This window comes from Terrapene carolina, unplaced genomic scaffold, assembly GCF_002925995.2.
Source record: "Terrapene carolina triunguis isolate 2854851 unplaced genomic scaffold, T_m_triunguis-2.0 Scaffold24984, whole genome shotgun sequence".
NCBI lineage: Eukaryota > Metazoa > Chordata > Testudines > Emydidae > Terrapene > Terrapene triunguis.
Genome location: NW_020689335.1, coordinates 1 through 11331, shown reverse-complemented (window position 1 = coordinate 11331; position 11331 = coordinate 1). Strand labels below are relative to the sequence as shown.

At 45.7% G+C, this 11331-nt stretch overlaps 1 long non-coding RNA gene across 1 annotated transcript; it reads right to left on the bottom strand.

The window, feature by feature from the left end:
- Window positions 1-391: 391 nt before the first annotated feature.
- Window positions 392-7685, bottom strand: LOC113408833. The gene is made up of 3 exons (XR_003370382.2): window positions 7498-7685; window positions 6439-6542; window positions 392-694 (listed from the first exon to the last, which is right to left on the bottom strand). It is a non-coding gene; the product is annotated as an uncharacterized LOC113408833 (long non-coding RNA).
- Between the last annotated feature and the right edge of the window lie 3646 nt (window positions 7686-11331).

Genomic DNA, 11331 nt, shown 5'->3' with positions numbered 1-11331 from the left:
TTGGCACCGCAAGCCTGGGAGGGGAGTAGAATTAGAGCGGGGGCGGTGTGCTCAGGGAGGAGGCGGAGCAGAGATGAGCTGGGGTGAGGAGCTGCTGCACGGCTCCCCGGGGGGGAGCTACTGTGGGGGGGGGCATTTGGGGGGGCAACTGCTGCAGGGGGCGCCTCAGGGCGGAGGTAGGGGGCGGGGAGCTGCCACAGGGCTGGGGGGGGTGTGCAAGGTGGAAGTTTCGCCTAGGGCGCGAAACTTCCTTGCACCGGCCCTGCTGCTACACATAGTGCAAGGCAATGGAGCATCAGCGCCACATTGTTCCCTGCCAGCAACACTTTTGTATCAACATCTCCATGCTTACCTGGAACAGTCACCTGGGCAATAGCTTCTTGATAGACACCATCGCTTGTCACCGCACACACGTACTGACCACTATCTTCTACTTGCACTGGAAAGAGCTTCACCCTAATGACTCCATTCGCATATCGTCCTTTGATCCTGTGCCGGTCCTCAGCCCGGCCCAGCTCAGTCCCTTTTTCTGTGCTATTGTAAAAATATAACGTCGTATTTTTGTTCCTTTCCAATTTGTACCAATACACTTGAATGTTAGCGGGGACCTGGCCTATGAGATGGCAGGACAATGTCACAGCTTGTCCAACCAAGACAACTGCAGGAGCAACATGCACAGTGACAGTAAAATCACCTGCAAGAAAGGAAATAAATCATGATCACTGATTTTCTTCAAAAGCCTGAAATTGGTGTAGACAGAACAAAAGAAAAACTAGATGCAATTTCTGAGACACAACAACAGTGCTATGTTTCCTGGGAGAAATGCACCCCATCTAACCTAATTACCCCCCTTCAGAATGGAGAGAGTGTTTGAGCTCCTCACTGATAGCTCAGCTACGCACAGATTTGAGCATGAGGTGGTGCAGACTGAACTTCTCAGGTGTCAGTGCAGGATGCATAGTCCCTCCTGAAGTTCTAGGCAGAGTAGGGGCCTGTACCATCATTAAAGGTGTTACAGTGTGTTCTCCTCTCAGTGGCTGGCCAGCATGCTGAGGTGGACAGCAGAGCTGAGGCTAGACTTGGCCGAATTCAATCTTTAAAAAAAATAATTTTGATGGATAATATCAATGTTTATTTTTAATCATTTTTTCTGTTTTTAATCTACTGAAATTTTCAAGAGTTTTGCAGACTTATGGGTTTTAAGAATGTTTTTATTTGTATCAATTTAAATTTTCACAGTTGCAGGAAATTACGGAGGGGCACACAATGGGGGCAGGTCAGACAATTAAAGTTTATAAGCATTAAAACACAAACTGTCAACTGCATTTATAAAAATTTTAGCATTAAGTCAAACTAATTTCTTACTTTGCATCTCTGAATATTTTAATTAGCAGTGATGGAAATATTTTTCATCAGTTCATTTGTGTATAGTGAAATTGACATTTTATCGACATTTACTGATAAAAATCTAAGCCTAGTTATTGCCCTGCTTTCTGCCAAGCCTTTTGGTTGGCTTATGCCTCAGTAAGAAGTAGGAGGGAGAAGTCCCTGAGCACAGGAAAAGCAATTGTAGTCTTCAAGGTGATGCCCAGCCTGTAGAGTTTTGTTGGGAAAACTCCCCCAGCCAGCCCGGCTGAGTTAGCCTTGCAGCTCCCTAGGGAAACTCAGCCCTTTTCAAATGCTCTAAGTCAACCTAAGTTACGCTAGTTACGTTACATAGTTTATGTGACTTACATCCACATAACTTGTATCAACTTAACTTCTCATTCAGGTGGATTAATTAAGTCTACCAGAGAGCACTCGCCTATCGACTTATCACGTCTTCACCAGACCCATTGAATCAACACCACTGCATAGATTGCAGGGGTGCTGATTCAGCCCGTAGTGTAGACAAGGCCTCAGTCACCACATGGCACCACTGCTCTGGGTGCTGGTTCAGGGCTGCCTCCTGCTGTCAGTGTGTCTGAGCCCTAGGGTGGGACACTACAGTTAGGATTTTAGTAGAGTTGTTGTAATCTGCACCTTGAGCCCTCCCCATCCTCCTTTGTGGTGAGGGGAAATCCTGGAACCAGAAGCAGCCTCACTCCTGCCAGCAGCAATCATCAGCCCCTCTGCAGTGACTGAGGAGGCCAGATCCATCTCTGACCCTGAGGATCATTCACAGAGTGCACCATCTTTAGTTAGATAGTCAGGGAGATTGTTTGCGAGACCCCCCTAATGCCTGAACTGTGTCCTCAAACCAGAGAGTAAGGGTGTAGAGATTTCATTACCTGCTGCCCATTAAACCTGTGGAGGGACTTACTGCCTTATCCCACATATGAGTAGTTTGGGCGGCACTGAGCCCAGTTAGCCAAACTGTTAACTGCTGCTGCACAGAAGATATTGTGGTCACAGGTCTTCAAGGACTCCTACAAAGTACACAGACTAACAGGACACTACATTTTATGTTTGCTATATTGGGTCATGTGATTGGGGAAATTCATTGGTATTATCTGTGTGTGCACAGGTGACCCTAAGAGTAGGGTTTTACCCTGTTATGTAATTTGTGTTATTTCTTGGGAGTCTCCAATTATCTGCCATGCAGGTGCGGGTTATCCTGGGTTAGAATGTCCACTTGGCAAATAATTCCAAATGATTGATATATTTGAGAATTTTACTTTCTACTTGGGGAAATGTGTGGGCAGATAATGAGAGGGCAATCATCAAATATAGTGAAATATGCACTCAGCGTAGTTATCACTAACAACCTAAGGAAGAAATTCCAATTCATAAAAGTAATGCAACATTAGCATATGTAATGCAGTCTAATAACGGTTGGATTTTTTTTTCCCTTCCATGGAGAGTTTTCTTTTCTTTTCTTTTTTTTTTGTTATTAAACCAAAACCCAATTTTTTAAACAAAAGTCAGCAGGGTTGGTTTTTTAATTTTTTTTTTCTGAAAAAAATGGGATTTGTGGGTTTCCAATGAAACATCAGAAAAATTTGATGGAGGCAGACACTTTCTACACAAAAAATAATTCAGTCAGACCCCCAATTTTCTACTAAAATAGTTTTAATGGAGAATATTTTGACCAGCCCTCGTACAATGTGAGTGATTTGGAGCTTTTGGACAAAATATTCAAAATAGGGACCTAAAGAGAGACTCTTAAATAGAAGTCAGATAGTCTTATTTAGGTATGTAAATATGGCTGAAATTCATCCAAAAATTTATAACAATTGGAGTCTGTGATGAGCTCTTCAGGTTTTGAGGGTGGGGTGTGTGTCTGTGTGTGTGTGTGAGAGAGAGAGAGAAAGAGAGAGAGAGAGAGAGAGAGCGGGTGTGGTGGGGGGGAGAGAGAGAAAAATACATTGGTGGTGGCAACAGTGGTTGTAGCCATTCTCTGATCCAAGGGTACGTCTACACTACCCGCGTGTAGAGTAGATGCGATAAATCGATCCCCGATCGCTCTCCCGTTGACTGCTGAACTCCAATGGCATATTGGGCTGCATTAGTAGGAGCATTGCCAGCAGATCGAGGGGAGTGATTATTCCCCTCTATTCGACACTGGTGAGGCCACATCTGGAGTACTGTGTCCAGTTTTGGACCCCCCACTACAGAAAGGATGTGGACAAACTGGAGAAAGTCCAGCAGAGGGCAACAAAAATGATTAGGGGGCTGGGGCACATGACTTATGAGGACAGGCTGAGGGAACTGGGCTTATTTAGTCTGCAGAAGAGAAGAGTGAGGGGGGATTTGATAGCAGCCTTCAACTGCCTGAAGGGGGGGATGTTTTGGTGAATGTGATTTAAGATAAAAGCCAGTGGAAACAATGGGAAATAATCTTCCTCTTTCCAGAAGCAGATGCACTTCAGTCTGCCTGAACGAAGAAGAAGGTTCAAGTGTTGCTGTCATTTACACCTGTACAACCTCAGTGAAGCTAATAAGGGGCTAATGGGGTTAACAGAGGGCAGAATTTGCCCTGAATATTTTCACTGCGCTGAATGTGCTCCACAAAGAGAGAGACTGAGCGCAAGCCAAAGCCCCAGTCACTGCACCTTTACATAGTGTGTCTCAGCCTGAATAACCCCATCACTCTTTACAAACTTTAAAAGAAAAAAATCAACCAAAAAATGGACAAATATCACTGTTCTTTGTCATTAATAGATGGCTACCATACTAACGGTGGCATAGTTCAGCAAAAGGGCACATGAAGGACTCATTTTGTGTAGCAACTAATGGGTGCAACTGCCCCCAACTGCTCAGAGATAAATACGTTATGTTAATAAGCTGGCAAGGAAAGAAAGAAAATATATGGAATTGCCACAGGACTCTATTTGCAGGAAAATGACAGTAACCAGCTGCACCTGTCAATAGATTACACTAGGGTTACAGAGTCCTCTACCTGTTCCAGTCCTCTCCTGGAGCCGTCTCCCTCCTGGGCCCAAAAGAGCCAGTGTATCTCATGTATCTCTTTATTATGAATTTTAAATTCACACATGAAGAGGAAACAACAATTTCATCATAACTCATTTGCTACTCTCAGCCTTTGGTTTTCTGTATTTGCTTTTGTATCTCTTAAATAATAACCAGAAGACAGTCCTGGTACAGAGTCTCATCCGGTGAGGGAGATGAGGGGGTCAAGGACATAAAATGACACTGACAACAACTACTAACTATAACAGCACATTCAAAGATGGAACAAGCTGAGAGCATGGTCCCACCATTGAGCCTGCACTGTAAGAAGGAACTGAAAGATGCGTGGAGTGGCTCCACCCTTTTCCCCCCTGGCTCAGAGCATGAGGGACACCAGGGCACAGGTGAGGTCCCCTCTACTGGTACCATTAGCAAAAACTCTCTGGAACTGGCACATGAGAAACACACCTAATGTAATGGGCATAGGCAATTACTCAAAGCAGAACAAAGATAGTTTATCACAATGGAATCAAGTCTGACAGTCCAAAAAGATGAGAGAAAGAGCAAGCAAAAATACCTCCTTTTTCAGCTGATGCTTTTTGTTTATTTCTGTTTCAGCCTCAAAAGTTTGGTACTTAAATTTACAACAAAAATTGAAATTTTCGATGGAAATAATTGACTCCATTAGTGAATGAGTTATTCTAACGAGGTTTAACTCTGTTTAGCTTAGTAGCTCTGGACGTTCACAGGGCATTGTGGTGTGGGTCTCTGCCAACAATTAAAACTACTGTTTAGACTGTAATGTGGGAAAGCACAGGTGGCTAACCTCAAGATTGTTATGAAACTCCTCTGTGCTGTATTCCCTGTTTATAGCAAAATTGCCTTTCTGCTTTTGCCCTGACACCTGGGCTGCTCCAAGCCAGAGCAGAAAAGTCTCCCCATGGAAGGCAGCCCCAGAACATTTCATGGTAACAACTGAAACCTCAGCAACTAAGGAGCAAACAATTCTCACTAGAGAATGACCGTGCATGGTGGGATGGACAGCAGAGCTAGGGTTAGACACACACACACACACACACACATAATCAATGTTTATTTTTAAGCTTTTTTCTATGTTTATCTATTAAAATGTTCAGTGTTTTGCAGAATTATGGAGTTTAGATTTTTTTTTAAAAATTTAATCAGAGTTTCAGGAAATTTGAGGGTGAGACACACACAGACAATTATTTAATGACTGTAGATTCTGGGATTCAAAAAGTGAAAGCATATAACCATTAAAACAGAAACTGTCAATAGCATATGTTGAAATGTTAGCCTTAAACCAAATTCTAAGAAATTCTCAAGCCCCATTTTTGTTACTTTATCTCTAAGTATTTTGATGAGCAGCAATGGAAATATTTTCTCGTCAGTTTGTGTGCATACAGTGAAATCAACATTTACCGATACCAATAAATATCTAATCCTTCCAAGCTTAGTTATGGTCCTGCTTTCTGCCTAACCCTTTTGAGTGGCTTGTGCATCTGGAAGAAGTAGGAGAGAGTAGTCCCTGAATGCAGGAAAAACAATTGCACCTGGCCACTGCCAATCTTTCTGGTACTTTGGAATAGTAACAATCATTCTGTTAGTTTAGGCTTCTCCTAACAATATCCACTGGTTGGGTAAATGTCCCATCTAAGCAGCAGTGTCACTGTGCTTTCATCCTGAAACACGGCTCTCTGTACTTTTCAGCAGCTTGAAGAGGGTGACTAATGACTTGTGTTCAGACAAGGAGCGTGTATCGTCATTCCCCTCTCCCCCGGTTAATGAAGCAGGGTCACTGAGATTTTACATACATCTGAGATCATGTAAAAACAGCTGAAGAGATAGACAGGCTCCAGAACACAGTGATGTTATTCCCACCACAATGCCATTAGATCTATCAAAATTTGTTTGGATTTCCCTCTTTATATTGCATCATGGTTTCCTAACACAGTATTTAGATAGGCAACAATGGATATATATATATTTGTTATCTAATCAGTAGTTAATAAAAAATGGTGTTCTTACCCCAAAACCATTTCATGACAAAAATCAATGGAACGCTGGAGATGGACAATATTTTGATTCCTATGTGCATTGTGAAGTGATTTCAATATAATTCATCCAACTCTCTGCCAATGGAAATTGTAAACATCACAAACTGTAACATGAGGTGAACACACAACTAGAGCTGGTCAGGAATTCTTCTACAGTGTGACTGCATCCAAAAATGGTTATTCATCAAAACCAAACAGCACGCCTGGCCAGAGGAGTCTGGACTTCTGTATCAGAGGACTCCCCAAACTTTGGGGGACTCCCCATACAGCCAAAGGAGTCTCTAGGACTTGGGGCAGCCAGCTGCGCGATTTCATTTTGGGAAAGCTGAATCAAAACCATTTGATTTTAAATAAATATTTTTTTCAGAATTTCCTTTATGTGAGAAATTTCAAACTTTCCACTTTTTTGTTCCGAATCAAAATTAAAACTTTCAAAATTTACAACAGAATGGAAATTTTGAATTTTGACCAGCTCTATACAAAACTGCATTCATTTTACATGGCAATTTCTACTTTCCTGAAAAACAAAACACTAAGAAAAAATTATTCTTTGTGGAAGTAGGCTGAGGGAAGACAAGGTAATTCCTGTGATATTAAGTTAACCCGAGACACTTTCACCTGTCAGTGGCTGCATGAATAAAATGCAGACCAAGCTGTGGGTGACAAACTCAGCACATTCAGTGATTCTATTCTGGGCTATGTGAAATGTGCTGATTTTTCCAGCCAAGTTTCTAATAGCAAAATATTCTCACTAAAAAGTGAAACAAAACACACACAAAACAAACAAATTACTACTAATCTCCTCCTTTGCTGAATGGGGCTTGTGTAGAGTAGACATGACATGGCATTCACCATTGCGGTCTGTAGAACAAGACTGGGGAATTTGTGCTTCATTTTTATTATTATTTTTATTATTATTATTATTTCTGCAGCAGATGTTCTGAAGGAATTTATCCTCCACTGATCTCCCATGAGAACTCTTCACTAACACAAAAATTATTTAAAAGAAAAAATTCAAATTCTAACTCACGATGTATTGTCTTGTAAATTCACCGTATTTCTGTTTCAAGAAATGCTGATTCAACTGCTACTCAGATGACAGTCACACACCTTGTAAAGTAGAGACCAACATAGGAGAAGTAAGTACTTATTGTCTCCATGAGTGAGCCTTGAAGAATCAGGCCATGTAGTAACAATTTATGTAGTGCTACTGCAGTATTTTTCCTTCCAGAGGTCTTCACAAACATAACAAATTCAAATATCAATTACTTCCTTGTACAAATACAGGATTAGCAGAGCTGGGTGAAATTTTTCAAACTTTTTTCAATGGAAAACAGGGACAAGTTTTCGATAAGGAAGCATGGGGCATGGATCACCTGCTAGGGCACCTGGGTGGATGTCACTGTAGCGGGGTGGCTACCCCGCTCCTAAAATAGAAGGGGTTAAAAGCAGTCCTGGAGAGGGCTGTGGCTGGGGACGGCTGATTGGGGAAGCAGCCTCAGCTGGGCCATGCCCCAATTAGGCCACAGCTGGCCCTATAAAGGGCTGTCAGCCAGTCTCCTTCTAGCTCTGGAGGAAGATGGTCCTTGCTGCCTGAAAGCTAAGTGTACTGAGGGTGGAGCAGTGCTGGGAAAGGGGCAGGCTGAGCTAGGGAGCTCAGGCCTGGTGACCTCCCAGGCTGCGGCCTGATAGCAAAGCCTAAAAGGTAAGGCAGCAGGTCCAGAACCTCCCTTGCCTATGATGACTGGCTTTTACACTGCAGTCTGCCCCAGGGAGTGGGGACTTGATGCTGACTGGCAGTAGCCATGGACTGAGGCAAGGTGGTGATAGCGGGTTGGGGGTTCCCTGGGGAGGGGAGACCCAGAGACTGTGGGGATACTGCTGGGGCACAACCCCGGGATAAAGGAGCACTGGGGGTCTGGGAGGGACACGGGGCCAGCGACAAGCGTGATGGCGACCAGCAGAGACTGCTCCAATGGCTGGTGAGCTAATTCCCTGGACAACCAGCAGGAGGTGCCACAGGGGTGAGTTATCGCACTGCTATAGTCACTTAATCCATTCCCTCCAACTGCAGGGACAGCAGGTGTGGAGATGTGTTTGTGCAAGATTATTATTTAGAGAGTCTCCCTCATAAAGGACTGTGGGAATTCTGAGCTGTGCCCTGAAAACAGTGGGTGAGAACATAATATAGCTGTGTGCAGCAGTTCACCACAGATACTCACTGGTTTATATAAGAACGGCCATACCGGCTCAGACCAAAGGTCCATCTAGCCCAGTATCCTGTCCACCAACAGTGGCCAATACCAGGTGCCCCAGAGGGAGTGAACCTAACAGGCAATGATCAAGTGATCTTTCTCCTGCCATCCATCTCCACCAGATCCGTAACTAGGTATTTTTGCGCCTGAGGCAAGAATATAAAATTGCGCCCTCCCCCAGGGCTGGCTCTTCGGCAGCAATTTGGCGGCGGGTCCCTCAGTCCCTCTCGGAGGGAAGGGCCTGCTGCCAAAGAATGAATGAAGCGGCGGCAGTAGAGCCTGTGATTTTGGGAGGTGTAACTCATGATTTTTTGACTGCTTGGGCTGGTAATGTTGCTTCCAAGATGGTCTTTGGTTCCAGTCCAGTTCCAATCCCGAGAGGGACTCGCAGGTTAAGAGAGGAGGGAGGTGCTGGATATCAGCAGTGGCCACTAGGGATCAGCGTGTGTCCTGAGAATGCTGGGAGTTCAGGTTTGCAGGGCAGGATCAGGGGTGGCAGGTTTGTAGAAGTTTTGGTGGTGCCCAGAACCTGCCCCCGCCCAAACTCCGCCCCCCACTCGCCCAAGGCTCTGGGAGGGAATTTGGGTGAGGGAGGAGGTCTGGTGTGCAGGCCCTAGGCTGGGACAGAGGATTGGGGTGCAGGCTCTGGGAGGGAGTTAGGGGATGGGAGGGGGTGCGGAGGGAGGGGTGCAGGGGTGAGGGCTGTGGGTTGTGGCTGCAGATGAGGGGTTTGGAGTGTGGGAGGGGCTCAGGGCGAGAGTAGTGGTGAGGGCTCTGTCTGGGGCTGGGAATGGGAGTTTTGGAGTGTGAGGGGGCTCAGGGCTGGGGTAGGGGGTTGGGGTGTGGGGGTGAGGGCTCTGGCTGGGACTGGGGATAAGGAGTTTGGGATGCTGGAGGGGCTCAGGGCTTGGGCAGAGGGTCAGGGTGTGGTGGGGAGGTGAAAGCTCTGGCGGGGGCTGTGGGCTCTGGGGTGGGACAGGGCAGGGGATGAGTTTGGGGTGCAGGCAGGCTGCTCCGGGACAGGGGCTGGAGAGGACTCCCCCACCAGCCCTTTCCCTGCTAGCAGCAGCAAGCTCTGGGGGAGAAGCCCCCATTTCCTGCCCCCCCAGCAGCACACTCACCCCCACCACCGTCACTGCATGTGCTCCTAGGGCCCCTCTCAGGTCCAGGAATCTCCCTCGCCTCCCCCGTGGTGGGTGCCGGGGGGTTCTGCATACGCCTCCTCCCCTGCTGTTGCCCCTGACTGTAGCTTCACTGGGGGTAAGGGATGGGGCTGCCTCCTTGCCCAGCATGGCACAGGAGCGGTGACTGCGGGCGGGGGCCCCCCTGTGCTGCTGGAAGGTCCCATTGGAAAATGAAAGGGTCTGAGGTGGAAGGGCAGGCTCAGAGTCAGTCTGCCCTGGCACTGGAATTGGGGGGCATTAGAACCCTGCAGCAACCGGGAGCAAGTTGGGGCCGGGGGACACTCGGGGGAGGCGCGGCAGGAGTGGCAGGTGGGGCGGGGGGAGATCACCTGGGTTATAAATATCTCTGTGCCAGCAGCTTTTTTTTTTTTTCTTCTTTCCATTGCTTTCTGCACTCCCCCCCGCGCCCCGGGCTGTGTGTGCCCGCGGCAAGTGCCTCACTCGCCTCGCCCTTGTTACGGCACTGATCTGCACCCTCTGACAAACAGAGGTTAGGGACACCATTCCTTACCCATCCTGGCTAATAGCCATTAATGGACTTAACCACCATGAATTTATCCAGTTTCTTTTAAACGCTGTTATAGTCCTAGCCTTCACAACCTCCTCAGGTAAGGAGTTCCACAAGTTGACTGTGCGCTGCGTTAAGAAGAACTTCCTTTTATTTGTTTGTTGTTTAATGAACTCCAAGATCTTTCCATGGTGTCAGAAGTGCTGAATGAGAAAGAGACTGCAGTCATTGAGGTTAACTTCTGTGTTTGAAACTGAAAGCAGAGTCACCAGGACCAGATGGCAAACAGAGGTTAGGGACGCCATCCCTGCCCATCCTGGCTCATAGCCGTTGATGGACCTATCCTCCATGAATTTATCTAGTTCTTTTTTTGAACTCTGTTATAGTCTTGGCTTTCACAACATCCTCTGGCAAGGAGTTCCACAGGTTGGCTGTGTGTTGTGTGAAGAAATACTGCCTTTTATTTGTTTTAAACCTGTTGCCTATTCATTTCATTTGTTGACCCCTAGTTCTTGTGTTATAAAAAGTAGTAAACAACACTTTCTTATCTATTTTCTCTAAACCAGTCATGATTTTATAGACCTCAAACATATCTCCCCTTAGCCGTCTTTTTTCCAAGCTGGAAAGCCTCAGTCTTATTAATCTCTCCTCATACGGAAGCTGTTCCATACCCCTAATCATGTTTGTTGCCCTTTTCTGAACCTTTTCCAATTATATCTTTTTTGAGATGGGGCAACTACATCTGCACACAGTATTAAAGATGTGGGTGTACCATGGATTTATAGAGAGGCAAGATATTTTCTGTTGTATTACCTATCCCCTTCTTAATTATTCCCAGCATTCTGTTAACTTTTTTGACTGCTGCTGCACACTGAATGGATGTTTTCAGAGAACTATCCACAACAACTCCAAGATCT